The sequence below is a fragment of the Crocuta crocuta genome, unplaced genomic scaffold (assembly GCF_008692635.1).
Source record: "Crocuta crocuta isolate KB4526 unplaced genomic scaffold, BGI_CrCroc_1.0 scaffold177, whole genome shotgun sequence".
NCBI classification, from domain to species: Eukaryota; Metazoa; Chordata; class Mammalia; order Carnivora; family Hyaenidae; genus Crocuta; species Crocuta crocuta.
Window position 1 is genome coordinate 1,519,819 of NW_027531880.1, and position 12,877 is coordinate 1,532,695.

General features: G+C 37.5%; 1 protein-coding gene across 3 annotated transcripts in view; it reads right to left on the reverse strand.

Annotated features, from left to right (window-relative positions):
- PSD3 (pleckstrin and Sec7 domain containing 3) overlaps window positions 1-12,877 on the reverse strand; it is a 593,010-nt gene that overhangs the window by 349,841 nt on the left and 230,292 nt on the right. Inside the window, exon 1 of one of the 3 annotated variants that reach the window (XM_077773131.1) lies at window positions 240-291. The exons of the other annotated variants lie outside the window; for them this stretch is intronic. The gene's annotated coding sequence lies outside the window, so the exon portion shown is untranslated. Of the gene's footprint in view, window positions 1-239; window positions 292-12,877 lie in introns of those variants that run through there. 3 annotated transcript variants of the gene reach the window in all.

Consider the following 12,877-nt stretch of genomic DNA (forward strand, 5'->3'; position numbering starts at 1 on the left):
TTATTTCTGAGGTATATAAGAAATAATTTTACTCTGAAAATATAAAACTCTAGTTTTATAAAGCAGTGTAGAGGGAAAAAGGGAGGGAAGGAAGGAAGACAAAGAAACTGTCAAAATTGACTAATTGTCAAATTGTCTAATTGTCAAATTGACTAATATCCCAGTAGCAAATACAAATGCCCAAGAAACAAAATTAAAACACACATACAACAAAAACAAAAACAACAACAACAACTTACCAGTCTGGGACTTCTACTTGAAGGATATACTCCTTCCTTTGGGGTCTGCAGGTAACAGAATTTACTGTGGCATCATTTTTAAAATTCATTTTTAAATTTCTCCTTCAACTACAGTCAAATCACCTAGACAGTATTATGTTCACATTCTGAATTCTTATCCTTGGAACTAAGGCTGATAAAATAAGTTCTAAACATACTTCAAGTCAATCTTTCCAATCCTACCAAAAGATTTTTACCCCAACCATTTAAAGTAAAAAGAAGAAAGTACAAGTCAAGTGGCAATAACAGCAAAGGCATGAATTCTCCCTTCCCCTTTATCCACCTGTTAAAAGTCCTGTCCCATTGGAGATCAGGCTGGCTTTTTGGTCCTGCCAAAGGAGATCCTAAATTCTGCAATTTGCTGCAATGCCACCAGCTCCAAGTCACCCAAGAAATGACGTTTCTGCACCTTGTCACAGTGTTGTCACATGCTAGTCACCTCATAGCAACTAAAATACTTGCAGAAGTAACTCTCATTGATACCGTTTTAAATTTGCCACAGTTGGGGGAAAGCTCATTATTATAAATGAGAATTCCACTACCTGCTCTTTTCCCTTACAGTTACAGATGGTACTTTATACTAAACACACATACACACATTCACAACTTTTTTCTAATTTTCTGAGGATAGGGTCTGGAAAGCACTATAAACTTAATGCAGGAAAAAAGGCAGGCCCAGAGAGCTCATGGACATTACCCAAAACACAAAGCTACTTAAGACACAAAACTGAAATTGAGCCACATCTATCTGCAATCTTAAGAGTATTTTCCACAGTAAACAATCCAATGCACTAATACAGACCTTAAATAAATTCAAAAGCAAAATTACTAAGAAAAAAAAAAAGAGTTTGGAAACTCAGACAAAGTTTGAGCTCAGGGCTCAGCCTAACCAAGTTGTATCACTTGTCTTAGCCTGATACCTCCATTAAAGGGTTCCTGTGAAGATTAGATAAAATTACTCACTCAAAAATGGTGATATTTACTAAAATTTTTAAAAAGATTATAATGTGTTCTCTTTCCCGGAATTCTTAATTTTACAGCACAGAAATAGAAAAAAAATCTCCACAACTTTCCAGAATAAATCTAGGGGCCATGTGTCTAAAGCACATACTTTATTTTCCATGATCAGTGGTCCAAAAAATTTTGCAGGGTTTGGGGTAGCATTTAATAAAGAAGTAGAACCAAGACTGCTTTGTTCAGTACGTGACTGCAATATATATACCTAAAAGAGACAAATTAACCCCCTACTCAGAGTACCAATAATACGCAGTATATACCCAGGTCCAACATCACCTCTTTAGCCATGTTTTGGAGCAAATCAGGGGACAAGAGCCACCATTTTCTATACGTCCCCCGAAATAGTATTCTATTCCTAGTACTCCAGGCTCTGAAAATAAGAGCTAAAAACCAAAAAACAAATAACCTTTTTAAAAAAGGTTTATTCGTTTGAAAGAGAGAGAGAGAGAAAGCGAGTGAGCAAGCACAAGCGCCGGGGAGGTGCAGAGGGACATAGAGGATCCTAAGCAGGCTCTGTGCTGTCAGCATGGAGCTTAATGTGGGGCTTGAACCCACAAACCTCAAGATCATGACCTAAGGCCAAACCAAGAGTCAGATTCTTAACCATCTGAGCCACTCAGATACCCCCAAAACAACCTTCTTAACTTTCCAACACTTCTCAAGCTTATTTGACTACAGATCCTTTTATGCCAAAGTGCATCTACTGACACCTAGAGAAATGCAATTTGGAAAACTGACTTACTACAACATTGCCATATACTTTAGCAGTTTCTCAAGTTTATGTTTGCATTAGAATCACCTAGGCAATTGTTATAAAGGCAACTTCTCCAATCCCACCCAAGACCTAAAGTTTGAGAACAAATGGGTTAGTTATATTTCAAATAAGCATCCCAGGTTATAACAAATTTATTTATTCTTTAAAGTTTATTTAATTTTGAGAGAGACAGAGACAGCATAAGCAGGGGAAAGGCAGAGAAAGAGAGGGAGAGAGTGAATCCCAAACAAGTTCCAAGCTGTCAGTACAGAGCACAATGCAGGGCTCAAACTCACAAAACTGAGATCACAACCTGAGCTGAAACCCAGAGTCAGACACTTAGCTGACTGAGCCACCCAGACGCCCTCCCCCCCGGCCCCAGATTATAACAAATTTAAAACCATGTACCAGTAGTTTTAGACTTGTCAGTTCTCACTGTAATTACCACCAATCCATCTCAAACTTCAATGTCTATAAGAGTTTTTTAAAAGAGCACCTTACTGGGCACCACCACTGAAGACTCAGATTTATAGGGGGCACCTCCTACACTGTTGGTGGGAATGCAAACTGGTGCAGCCCCTCTGGAAAACAGTGTGGAGGTTCCTCAGGAAACTAACAATAGAACTCCCCTATGACCCAGCAATAGCACTGCTAGGAATTTACCCAAGGGATATAGGAGTGCTGATGCATAGGAGCACATGTACCCCAATGTTCATAGCAGCACTCTCCACAATAGCTAAAACATGGAAAGAGCCTAAGTGTCCATCAACGGATGAATGGATCAAGAAGATGTGGTTTATCTATACCATGGAATACTACATGGCAATGAGAAACAATGAAATCTGGCCATGTGTAGCAACATGGATGGACCTTGAGGGTGTTATGCTTAGCGAAATAAGTCAGGCAGAGAAGGACAAATATATGTTTGCATGTATAGGAGGATTAGGAGGAACTTAACTGAGGACCATGGGGGAGAAAAAGGGGGGAAATGGTGGGGGAAAGGGAGAGAGGCAAACCATGAGAGACTCTTGAATGCTGAGAAACAAACTGAGGACTGATGGATGTGGGGGGAAGGGGGAGATGGGCATGGAGGAGGGCACTTGTGGGGATGAGCACTGGGTGTTATATGGAAACCAATTTGACAATAAACTATTTGTAAAAAAAATAAAATAAAATAAAGCTTTCAACCAGAAAAAAAAACCTACAATGTAAAAAAAAAAAAAGATTTATAGGGTGCAGGCCACTTTAAGAATCATACCTGTAGAAGGTATAACTAAAATGTTTTCTGGCTGTAAGCAAACTTATCCCAACAATTATATTTTATAAGATGGTAAATAATAACTAGAATATGAATGCTGAGGGGAAAGGGAGCCCTGTTCATGGGTAAAAAGCAATGGAAAGTGTTTCAGTATCATTTTGAATGAAGATGCTTTCAATATATGCTTTAAGATAAGAAACTATGATTCATTGATTTGTATTTTGCAACATTACTACTTTAACTGATTGCTGTCTTTCATGGATTGAGAATGACCTGTGAAAATCCCATCTCTTCCACTGCCTCCACACTGATGGCTTTAAAAGAACTGGCAAATTAGAATGTGATTGATATGTGGCAAAATAACTGGCAAAATCAGAATGTGTGGTTGATTCAAAGTCACTTCATTTGGTTAGATGCTTAAATTCTTCTGTATGCTCCCTCCTTAAAACAAAAGGCATTGTGATGACTGATTAATTTTATCTATCATCTTAACGGAGTCCTAGGATGCTCAAATATGTGGTTAAACATTATTTCTGGATGTGTCTGTGAGAGTGTTTCTAGAAGAGATTAACATTTAAATTAGTGAACTCAGTAAAGCAGATCACTTTCCTCAATATGGCATCATCCAATCTGCTGAGGGCATGAACAGAACAAAAAAGGGGAGCATGACGGAGTTTGACTTCTGCTTGACTGAACTAGGTCATGGATCTTTTTTTTTTTTTTTAATTTTTTGTTTTTGAGAGGGAGGGGGAAGGGCAGAAAGGTTGGGAGACAGAGAATCACAAGCAGGCTCTGCAGCTGTTAGCACAGAGCCCAACACGGGGCTTGAACCCATGAACCATGAGATGATGACCTGAGCCAAAACCAAGAGTCGGACACTTAACTGACTGAGCCACCCAGGTGCCCGAACATCAATCTTCTGCTCTAATTACTCTTGGTTTTCAGGCCTTCAGACACAGAATCCAAACATCTCTGGCTCTGAGTCATTGAATTACACCACCAGCTTTCCTGGGTCTTAAGCCTGTAGATCGCAGACTGCAGAACTTCTAGGCCTCCATAAACACGTAAGCCAATTCTTAAAATTAATTTCATTATATATAGCTCCTATTGATTCTGTTTCTTTGAAGAAACCTGACTAGCACAGGTATACTACACTCTATACAAATTGGTGCAATTGTTGGATCCAAACAGAATAATATCAACAGCAATTCCCATTATAACCTAAACCCAACTTCCTATAGATCTCATCAGATGATACAATGTCATATCACTTTATAATCCCTGTGATGTGAAAGAGTTCCTTCGGTATTTTTCTCTTGGGAACAACATAAAAATGTTACCATTAAGAAGGAAAAGGATTCTATTACATACAACTGATTCTAGTAACATCTACTGTGTTGTCACTGATGTTTGGGAATGCATGTTGTCTTGGCAAAGGAGTTTTGAAAATTTTTTGAAGGTTTTGTTTTTTGATTTTTAAAATATCTAACTATATCTATACACACCCAGGGCCACTTACATTTTATACTTATAAGAATGATATGAATATTTCTATAGCCAGAGGACATGTATGTTCTATCTTTCAAATGTACTGTAAGTTCTGAGCCTTAAGTGCTATAAAAGAACAACATCAGCTCATACCAAAGTGATATGAATAGTATGATGGTTTTAACAGTGCATTGTATGATGTTAACATCATGGTTAAGAGCACAGGCTTAAGACAAGCCAAATCCTCTAGCTCCTTGGTTCAGGGTTATTTCCACTTCACAAATTTCACCAGAGTAAATATATCATCCTCATACTCTAGTTTTCTACTTTTCCCTTAAATGATTATAGAAAGCAGCATGAATCACCAAAATAACTAGTCTTTTATGATTACAAACCAGTAGCTGATTTTTTCCATTTTAAGGCTTTGTTATTATATCTTAGTAATGAAAAATGTCCAAACCCCTACTAATACTAAAAATTCAAGTCTATTTACCAGTTACAGCAACAACCAAGTCACCCATCCAAAATTTGATAACAACAGCAAAAACTGGCTTACTCATGATTTTTTTAAAAAAATGTTTTAGTTCTCTTGACAAAGGCACTTTTCTTTAAAATGAAGAAAAGGCAAGGTACGTAACATTTAAAAATTTATAAATCAGCACATTCCCTATATGTAGAAAAATTAAAAGTCATTCAAAAATACAGAAGGAAAAAAGTTTCAAGGTTATATAGTTACCTGGGAATCTTTACATACATTCAATCACCATAGGCCTTTTCTTTCTAATCCGACCTCCATTCTTCCAGAGTTCCCCTACTCATCTAGGATGAAGGTCATTCTCTTAAAAAATTTCCAGTGCCTACAGAATATCCTCCCTCCTCAGCATGATGTTCACCACACTGTTCCCAACATGGTGGTCACAGTATTGGCTGATCAAGTCTCTAGCCTCAGTCCCCACTGCATCTTTCCCTGTACACCAAGCAGCCCTTTTGGTCGGATTATTGTTCCTATAGCACCAAGTGTCCTTCCTCCCCTCTAACTTGGAAATCTATTCACTCCTTTGGGCTCAGTTCAAATGCCTCCATACAACCTACCCAAGCCCTCAAATAACTGGACTTTACAATTCCACAGCACTTCTGCTCTGACTCTAAAAAGGGAATTTCTTTAATTCTGTCTTGAAATAAAATAACATATAGGAGACAAATTAAAAGATGCTCTAAAGTTAGAAAATTTTTATTAACAATTTATAAATAAATTTTTAAAAGGCTATCATCTCACATGACCTGACTGGCAAAAAGCACAACTATATTTCCTCTCAAAAAAGACTTCTAGAAACCTCAAATCTTAGTTATTTTCTATCAAATGAATAAGCCCTCAGGGCCCCTTGGACTCTGGATTCCACACGTGCAGTACTACAATATGTTCAGGTTCTACTTGGTCTTCCCAGTGATAAACCCTTATGTCCTGTATCTAAAACAGATCCATTTGGGGTGAGCCTAGCTTTACAGCAAGTTTTATGCACCAAAGCTCCCAGGGATTTCTTTTAGCTGTTTCCCAAGAGGACATAGAACATATGCATACTGCAACTAGTTTCAAAGAATAACAGTAGAAATTACCTTCTATGATCTATGGCAGATAAATAGGTATTTATGTATAAGTATCGGAATGCCCTTCAGCTATTCCAGCATCAAAAAATTTCATCTGCTGGCTTCTGAGAAAAAGAAATTAGTTAACTAAAGAGCTCCATGGTTGAGAAAGGAAATAAAAGAGCTGCAGCATTACCCAAACTATATCCCTGCAGAAGTTTTATTTGTCTTTTGGGGGAACTGCCCCCACTGCTTGCAGACCTATTTCCTATCTTAAGGTTCCTTAAGTACAGACTAGATCTGTTCAACCTGAACCAGCTCTGAGGACAGAGTATGTCATATGGAAAAGCTAATACCACTTTCAGATATGAAAAACACCTGTAGGAGCCAAATACTGGGGAAGCAGCAATGCTGAAACAGTTCTAGGTGGCAGTACGGTAACCAGCACAGAATACTGGACTGAGTAGAGAAGCGCAACTCAGTGGTTAAAACCAAGAATGTGGGACTCAGACCCTGGTTCACATTCTGGCTTGATGTGCACTGGCTGTATGAAGGTGAGCAAATTATTTCTCTGTGCCTCAGTTTCCTTCTCTGTAAAACAGGTAAGAGTGTTACCTTCATCAAATGCATATAATAGTGCAGCTACTAATATCAGTCTGGCCCTGAAGCTGAAAAGCCACATGACCTCAGGTAAGTAACTTAACACCTCAACTACGCCATTAGTGAAGGGAAAGGGTTAAATTAAAGCTCTTGTTCAGCTCTAGAATTACTCTGAACTTAAATTCAGCACCACAACTCAAGCTGCCAAAATATGCAGTCTCAACTTCTTTTAGTCATATACCAATCTCACATAAAATCAACTCAGTTACTGTGTTTGTTTTTAAAAAAGTTCAACCCTCAGTTCAACCTTATGTCAATCCTCAGCATTATGTCTTTCCTCAGAAAGACACAGTATGAATAAATGAGATATAGAAAATAAGAACCAAAAATGTACTTGGTCTTCCCATTTACATTCAGTTCTGAGTTCACAGTTTAAAATTTGTAACAGATAGGATGATAATACACAGAAAAAGAAGCATAGGAAGCTAAGTTTACTCTGACTTGAAGAACACTGAAATCCTATGATAATCTTTTACTCACTGCTAGAAATATTTTCAACTGGTACCATCCAGGCTCACAAAAGCAAACCTTCCTTTCTTTTGACAACAAAAGATCACCACATACTACATTTTTGTAAACACTTCTGTTTTTCTTGATGCCTTTTTTTACTCTAGATCTTTAAATATGGTCTTTATTGTAGGTGGGGTTTCTGAACTTTATGAGGCAGCCTGCTATTTTTGATGATGTAAAAGTCTAGTAGCTGCACTACTTCAACCCAGAAGAGCAAAGAAATTAAAGAGTAAAAGCAGAAAGTATGGGTTTATATTTTCCTTTGTGTCCAAGGGTACAAAGAGTTCATCTGCGTATGAAATAATCTTCCAAATTTCTCGAAAGTCTTTGTTCAAACTCCAGTAAGAGCAGACAGGCCTTCCCTTCAGTTCTGCATAGATTCTGACCCAGGTAAAACTAAACGTTTATGACACAGGCCTATCCCTTTCAACTTCCCTCTGGCTACTACTGTTGCCAATCCAGGCAGCTCCAGGCAGTATCTTGCTGATAAACTCACTGATAAGCAGGTCAAGCACTGTCTTCCTTTCCCCTCTTAATTATTAACTTGGGAAGCATTTATTGAGTGAGAACTTAGGTGTCAGACACAATGGTCAATAAGGCAGACACAAGATACAGCTATTCAACTATAACCTCAAACTATAATACCAGACAGTATAAAAATTTTTAAGACATAATTTTAAAATTATAATGTTATATCAAAGAAAAGACCAAGGGGGGCCTAGGTGGCTCAGTCGGCTGAACATCCGGCTACGGCTCAGGTCATGATCTTGTGGTTTGTGGGTTCGGGCCCCGTGTCGGGCTCTGTGCTGACAGCTAGCTCAGAGCCTGGATCGTGTCTTTGGATTCTGTGTCCCCCTCTCTTTCTGTCCCTCTCCTGCTCATGCTCTCTCTCTCTCTCTCAAAAATAAATAAAACATAAAAACAAAAAAGAAAGAAAGAAAATACCAAGTGCATTAGGAATACATGGTAGGACAGGACTTAGTCTAAGGGATATCAGCCTTCTGGAGCAAGTGACACTAAAGTTTACCCTCAGGACAATGATGCTAAGAGTGAGGGAAAACAGGAAAGCTGACACAAAAGAACAAAACATACTTAAGAAAAAGGTTTATTATGGTTGAAGTTTATGGAGTGGAAGTAGGAGGTTCGCAGAACACGGGGCAGAAAAAAGACAAAGCCAGAGAAGTAAGGCAGCTAACATCATGAAAGTTCCTGCTGACATCACCATCAAAATACTTTTTATTCCATTTAAGGTGTATTTCTCAATATTCCATAATAGTAGACCAGTATCAACTATCAGAAAATCAGAAAACTAAATCCATGACATGCTATATTAGCAAGTATAATATGTTAATGGGAGGAATCATATGAGCATTTTATACAGAGACTTTCTAGAAGCAGTGGATGCACTAGAAAGGGCATACTAAGTGAAATGTTCCGGCTCTGAGACCAAGCAGTGTGAAAAAATTGGGGCTCAAGACCAGTTTTCCACAAGTTTCATTTATTTAGATGTACCCAAAACACTATAACTAATTAGAACAACTATCCCTAAGAAAATACAACAGTATAAGACATGCTCTACATTTCAATACAACTATTACTATCCTCATTCTAAAAGATCCACCACAAAAAAAAAATGAAAAGAGATGAGGATAATAATTGATTATATATTAAAATTCTCTTTATATAAAAATAAAGCCTCAAAGTATCAACTAAAAAAGTTATTAGAACTAGTATGAGCCAGCCTGCCTGAGGTGGTCAATTATGAAATAAAAATATTTTTATTTTTACTTACTTATCTATTTATTTAAAAATTTTTTTTAATGTTTTATTTATTTCTGAGAGAGAAAGAGAGAGACAGACAGACAGACAGACAGCATGAGCAGGGGAGGGTCAGAGAGAGAGGGAGACACAGAATCCGAAACAGGCTCCAGGCTCTGAGCTAGCTGTCAGTACAGAGCCTGACGCGGGGCTCGAACCCAGGAACACTGAGATCATGACCTGAGCCGAAGTCAGACGCTCAACCGACTGAGCCACCCAGGTGCCCCAATAAAAATATTTTTAAATAGATTTAATAAACCATGAAGGAGCAGTTGAATAACATAAGAGAAAGAAATTCTACTAATAATAAGAATAAAGTTCACAAAGTAGCTAGGAATAAACTTAAAAGTACAAAACTAAAATAAAGCTACAAAAGTTTGCTGAGAGACAAAAAATCAGTACTAAATAAAGACTAGCCCTAGAATGAATATGGCAAAGATATCATTTCTCTCCAAATTCTTCTAAAATTTAACACAATTCAAGGGACATATTTTAAAAAATCATTAAGAACTAGAAGAAAATATAGTTAAATGTATAATTTCCTCACAGAGAAGGTATTTCTAAACATTACACCAGCAGAAATCATGTTTTAACTGACAGATTTCTCAAAAACACCAAGCAAAATAAAAATGATAAATGGACAGAAAAACACCCATAAGACAAAGACAACATTGGCCTACTATGTGAAGAATTCCTCTGTACCCATAAGAGAAAAATGAACACAACAAATCAAAAAATGGGCAAAAATTCAATGTACTGAACATTCTAGTTGCTGTGTCTTTCCCGGAGAAGCTGTTTCATCCACAGCCTCTGGAAAGAACAGAGTACCCCCCATCCTGACCTCAGCTGACTGCACAAAGAGCAACCACCTAATGACACTGAGCCAATCGACGGCTCACTCCTAGAAATCTGGGACACACATGCCCATGGCACGGAGATGTTGATGAGTACCTGAACTGAAAGGTCATGTTAAAGAGGGGCTGAAGTAATTGACATGGCAATCCAAAGCCAGGTGGAAGAGTTATAGGAGAGCACAGAGGCATGGAGGAAAGGCAAATCCAAGATGTAAAGAAAAGCAGGACACTGAAGATGACAGAGGAAAATGAACCTTCCAGTTCTTTTTCTGGGAGGTCTGACTGTCCATTGTATTCTATTCTTTGACACAAACCAGAGTGCCTGTGATCACTGTTAGGTAAAACTAGTTCATGTAGGTTTTCAGTCCACTACAGCCAGAGAACAGACCAAAAAAAGATATGAGCAAACAATTTATTTAAAAAAAAAAAAGGATAAAAAGATCAGAATTAAACAAGTGACAAATAGCCATACAGGTAAGTTATCAAAGAAGTGTGGTTAAGATACTCAACTTTTGTAGCTACTAAACTGACAATGATAAGAAGGTACTGAGATGGCCACACAGTGAGGTGTGAAAGAAATATGGGCATTTATACATTGGAAGGAGGAGTGAAAACTGTAAATTTTCTACTTTCAGTTAAGCCTAAAAATTGTATATCCTAAAAATCAGAAATTAAACTTTTAAGTATTTAGTGTAAGGAAATTATCATAAACATGCACAAAAAATTAAGAGTATTTACTATACTACTATTTATAATAAGAACATAAAAGAAACAAACTCAAAGATGACTTAAATCAGTGTTTCTCAAACATCACTTATTTACCACTTTCATGATTTCTGTATATCCCTTTACCACATGTATTGGTTATATTTAACACTGTTCCTTAAGTCAGCTTATGCTTTTTATTAATTAACCTACTCTTTCAACAAGCTTTTACTGAGTGCCTACTATATGCCAAGAACTGTTCTAGGTGCTGGAAATTCAGCAATCATGAAGAGCAGACAAAAATTCCTACCCTAGTGGAGCTTACATTTTGGTGGGAAGATAGATAATAAAATAAAATATACAATATGTTAGTGACATGGTTAGGGAGAAAAGATAAAGCAGTCAAGGGGGAATATGAGGCTTTGGGATAAAAGGGATTAGAATTCTAGAGACTGTAGCCAGGTAAATGCTCACTAGAAACACCTGAAGTAAAGGGGCTAGCCATGAGATTATCTGGGAGATTAGCATTCCAGAAGATGTAACAGCAAGGGCAAAGGACCAGAGGTGGAAACATTTCTGGTGCATTCAAAGAAGGGCAAAGAAGTCAATGTGAGTGACAAAAAGTGAGTAAGCAGAAGGCAGAAGAGATCATAAAGCTATCGGGTGTAGACATGGGCTATATTTTGTAGGACTTACTGGTCATGGTTAGGACTCTGGCTTCTGCTCTGAGATGGGAAACTAACAGAGACTGAGAAAAGACTGAAGGTTAAAAGGATACTGTAATAAACCAGTATGACATGGATCCTTTGGATTACGGTAGCATTCGGAATGGTCTAAGAACTGAATTATTAATATATTTTAAAGGCAGAGCTGACCAGATTGATTGATGACCTAGTGAAATCACCTAAAGAGTAAGGCACTGAAAAGGCACTGAGGACTCCCAAAAATTAAAAGTCTTTCATAGCAACTGTCATCACAAGTTTGGCGTCCTAGTTATAATTTTATAATACATATTAGAATGTGTAACTATTAACAAAACATGCTCATTCATGTATGTTCTATAATAGCTCAATATACCACGAATATAAATTTTACTTTTGAAATTGTCTTCAATGAATATATGCTTCCCTTTTATAGTCAGATCCCTTTTTTTAAGCGGTTGGGTTTTTAATATACATGCAAGTCTCGTTCAAATTAGGTTCTTTGTTTCTGGTTTGATCTGATAGGTAAGGCTCTTAATTACATATCCAAGACAGAAGGGAACCGGGATAGAGACCTTCAAGTGGGATCAGAGGATTATGTTCATAAACTGAAAACAGAATCCTAGCAGTGACACAGATAGTATACCTCATCTTAGAACTCCAGCGGATGGCATTCTACATGCAAAAATCAAGGTCCAGGAAGTAGAAGACAGAGAGCAAATGTGAGATGCTCTTGAACCAGCCACGAACAAGCTCTTAGGCATTTACTGGATCAGGGGCCAGCTCTCAACCAAGAGCTTCTTCACTGCTTTGTGGTAAACAAGTCTTCTATGCCAATAACATAATACCATATTACAATAAACTGCTCAAATGTTTCCACATAAATGTCATCAAAAACATTAACCAGGTAAAATGAACCTATGTTTGCCTGCAAAGAACACAAGAGGAGTAAGAGCAAGTTCATTAAAAGTCAGAGTGGGCTCTAGAAGTAATTGACTACTCCCTCTCCATCCTAATGATGTACTTTTCATAGGTAACTAGGATTAAGTGGAAGTTTTTAGTTACCAAGAAGTCACTGTTCTTCACACTTTCTTTCTTACTGGCAAAAGACCATAAATGTACATACTAAATGAAATGAGAGATGAAACTCTAAAGCATTCTGGTCAGCTCTAAGGTTTTCAAGTACTCCACCTTGCATAAGAACTAAGATGACTCTCTTCTAACCTCAATCATATCCACAACTCATTTTA